The sequence below is a fragment of the Chrysochloris asiatica genome, unplaced genomic scaffold, assembly GCF_000296735.1.
Source record: "Chrysochloris asiatica unplaced genomic scaffold, ChrAsi1.0 scaffold00059, whole genome shotgun sequence".
In the NCBI taxonomy this organism is placed as follows: Eukaryota; Metazoa; Chordata; class Mammalia; order Afrosoricida; family Chrysochloridae; genus Chrysochloris; species Chrysochloris asiatica.
In genome coordinates, this window is record NW_006408577.1 from 12,005,500 (window position 1) to 12,010,054 (window position 4,555).

The following is a 4,555-nucleotide window of genomic DNA, read 5'->3' on the forward strand; positions in this document are numbered from 1 at the left end:
AAAATGAAGTCTTTGACAACTTCAATATTTTCTCCATTTATATGGATGTTGTTTATTGGTCCAGTGGTGAGGATTTTTGTCTTCTTTGCACTGAGATACAATCCATACCGAAGATTGTGGTCTTTGAGCTTCATCGGTAAGTATTTTAAGTCCTCTTCACTTTCAAATGATACTTTTTGTATCATCTACATATCTCAGGTTGTTAACAAGTTTTCCTCCAATCCTGACCAAACATTTTTCTTCAGACATACATTGACAGAGAATTGCCAGAGGTTCAAGTCAGATACAGATGAGGACATGGAACCAGGTATATCATTGCTGATGTTGGATGGATCTTGGTTGAAAGCAAAGAATACCAGAAAGATATTCACCTGTGCTTTATCGACTGCACAAAGACTTCCGATTGTGTGGATCATGACAAGTTATGGACAGCATTACGGAGAATGATTATTCCGGAACACTTAATTGTGCTCATATGGAACCTGTACATAGACCAAGAGGCAGTTGTTCCAACAGAACAAGGGAACACCAAATGGTTTAAAATTAGTAAAGGTGTGTGCCAGGGTTGCTGTTATAGTTGGTATTTAATTCTTAATTCGTTATGATTCTACCTTAAATGCAATGCTCTCTATCTCTTCATAAAAGTAAATACTGGTACAGTCTGTAAATAGAACCAGAACATATTTTATGAAGCATGAAATTTACTCAATCTGCATCAAAATTCTGCCTGGTGTTTGTTTATACTGAGAAATGTTTAATCAAAGAAAAATTGTCTTCATTGAGCTACATTTTGAAGTGTGGTGCTGTAGAATAAACACAGGACAAAAGGTCAATTTGAACCATAAGGTCTGCAGTTCAAACTCACCAGTTGCTCCTCAGAAACCCTATGTAGAGTCAATATGAGTCAGAACCGCTCAATGGCACATAACAACAATAACAACAATCTAGATCTCAATGTAGCAAGTTTAAGACCACAAGGCATTTTCTTTTCTACACAATTAAGTATATGGCCATTTTAACCCTGAAAAGCTCATTTTGCATTTTAAGTTATTTGCATTTTCAGTCCTTCACATTTTGAATAAAAGTTTAAAGATCAAACCTGTACGCACCTACATTTCTCTGTTCCATGAATTTCCACCATTCACTTATTGATGAGCTATGGAAAAAGGAAATAATAAAATGTCACATATTTATGATAATCAGGCCAGATTTCTTTCTGTTTCAGAAAGAATGGTTAGGGACCAGTCATATGGGGGAATTCATAAAGTGTATTAAACTGAGAAGTTAAATTTTTGGCATATAATAAATTTTCAATAAAGTTTGATTTTTTTTGCATATAATAAATCTTGGTAATGCCTATCTTGTAAAAATAAAGTGTGATATAAGAATAAAGTGAATAGTGAAATTATTATACATCAGGAAGCTCCTGATTTCCAGTTGTTGGATTCAAAGGCTGCAGATCTGCTCTGGTCAAGTTACTCCAGTGTCCCAAGTAGAAGCAAAATCAAGAATCAAGATTATATTTCAGAGAGCCAAACCCTCAGATTCATTGTTGATGTTATATATATATATATATATTTTTTTTTTTTTTACAAGAAAACAAAATCAGTAAAAAGAATAATAAGATATAGGGCATGCATGTCATATTTCTTAATGTTTTGTTTATAGCAGGCATCATTAATCAGAGCTGGCTTCTTATGGTGCACCTATTTGCCACTCCTGATTTAATACATTAAAAATCAATTTAAAAGTGAGATGAATCTGAAAGCTATAATATATAAAACAGACAAAGAAACATCCCTATAAACCATGTTGAATTAGGGAAGATGGATTATAAAGAAATTAACACTTAGTATAAAGAAAGTTGACAAAGGGAATAAGCATAAGAGTACAAGAGAAGTTCAAAATTGTATTTAAATGGTATTTCCTTAAAAAAAAAAACAAAACTGAAGTTAACACACAGAAACAAAAAATAAGTAAATAAAGAGAAAAATGGGAGAATAAAACTAAGCATGCATATGAAGGAAAACACAATACAAATTTTTTAACACGTTTAGAAAATAAGGCAGAAAAATTAAAAGAAAGATGACCATAAGTGAATAATATAGTTTGAAAGTCAAAGTGTAAAGAGAAGTGGAATATCATTCATTGCTAATAAATAATAGAAAAACGGATACATCATAAATTCTGCCTAAATACCACAAGTGGCCCTTATGTTGCGTAGCGCTATAAGTCTCAATAGTCAGTTTGTCATTGGCACACACTACAAACGTCCATGCTACACCAAGCCTACTGTGCACTTACTAAATCTAAGAAGTATTATTCACATGATAATATTGACAAATGTTGGCTCTTGAAGATGAACAAAGGCCAATCGGCTCACTTATTCAACTATCCTGTCCATGCTTTCAAATCTCCTCCTCTCTCTTCAATATTCTGCATTCTGGTGCCATCATCTCGGTCCGTCTCAGCAGGTGATTTGATTTTCTATTACAGAGGTAACCGAAAATGCAAATGAAACTTCATCAAAATTTTGGCATCAAGTCTATTAATATTCCTTTAATACTACTTCCATCATTTTTTTCATATTTTTCCATATTGCTCTGGTACATAAAATTGTATAGTTACTTCCTGTCTCAAGACAATTACTTCACCATCAATTATGATTTTCTTAATTTCTTCAAATTCTATGCATTTACTATATTATGTCAAAATACTTGACTCTTTCAAGAACCCTCTTTGGATCTCTCTTACCCTTTCAACATCTGTCTTATTCTCTGCCTCTTCATGTCAAAGCTTTTCAAAAGAGTTGCCATTTCCCAATCATAGTAATAACCTTCTAATTTGTTCTAGCTTAGTCCACAGGAAACACAATCTTATTATAACACAAAGCACTTTTCTTGCCTAAGCCATGTAAGTATTAGTGACATATCTAACTTCCCATATCCTTAAAGAATGGAATGGCCCTTCTTTTCCCTTTCCTTCTGACTGAATGCAATCATGGTGACACAACCTGGAGCAGCCACCACAGACCTAAGGATGAGATCATGTGTGACACTGGCAGACTTACCTTGCCAATAGTGTATCATCTTCCTCTACGCTGCTAGACAACACAGCAGTAAGTCCTCATATGTGTGATGATTTCCTTTACATAAGCTTAAACTAAGCCCTGATTTCGTTTTTCCAAATAAGACTACTAGTTGGTATGTTGTTGTTACTGTTATTTATCCTAAATTCTTAATACAACTTTATGTCTGGGATCAATGTTACATGATTCTTTAATATTCAACTTTTTCTGCCCTATATATCATATTTGTGTTATACTGGTCACCTAATCAATGCAATAAAAATCCCATTATACTCTAGTTGAAATCTCTGTTGTTGTTGTTAAGTGTCATCGAGTCGGTTCCGACCCATAGCGACCCTGTACAGGGTTTCCGAGGGTGTAAATCTTTACGGGAGTAGAAAGCCTCATCTTTCTCCCACGGAGCAGCTGGTAGTTTCGAACCGCTGACCTTAAAGTTCGCAGCCCGATTCGTAACCACTACGCTACCAGAGCTCCTCTAATTCATAAGTAAACATATTCTTACTTTAAAATATTTCTTTTGACCTCTCTAAGAAAATATCTACCTAAGTATTTTATTTGTCCCTCAATCAGAAGCTTCTGCCATTATGGCCCTTCACAATTAAATGTAGGGTACTGGTGTGGATATAAGGCTGGCAGTTCAAACCCGCCAGCACACTTCTTAGAAACCTATACAGGGTTGCTATGAGTCAGTGGCACTTAACAGCAACTGTACATTGAATATAGTTAATTTATTCATTTAACTTAATTAAGCAACAATTTCAAAAGTTAATAAAAAATCAAACTAAGATCCAAGATCCAAGTGTCAGAGGAAATTTTTCCTTTTAAGTGAAAATAGCTGAAAGAATAGTCAAGGCAGCTTAAATTATTTATCTTCCAAGAAAGGCATATTAATCCCAAAATAAAAGATAAAGGTTACACTTGTTTCATTTGATCAATAACTAAACATCGTAGACATTTGTTCCATAACTTAAAAGGAAACTCATGTCTTAAGTGACAGTAACACAAACAACTAAGTAGGACCAAACAATGACAGCTCATCAATCTGGTACTCAGACAAGATATAGAGTGAGAATAAGTAAAAAATAAAGAAGCACTATACACACACATAAGCTTCTCAGTAAAAATACAGTGCTATTCACATTTATCTGAATCTACTGGTTCCTAAAGGAAAACTTTAGTGGAGCTAGGACAACAAAGCACTCTAAAACTTCATAACTTTAAATTTGAAGAATAATTATTTTTTCATAATACATCTGCTTCACGGCTTTTTGTGGTGTTTTTTTTAACTAATCCAAGACTCTTTCTGAGTGATACATAGAAAAGAAAACAATGAAAATCCAAGTTAATTGAACACTATCTTCACTTCAGGGATTTATTATTTCATATCACAGCCGTCTTTATTTAAAATTATTTAGGTTGGAGTTTTCTAAATATTAAATGATCTATAGGAGAAATTCACAGAAAACC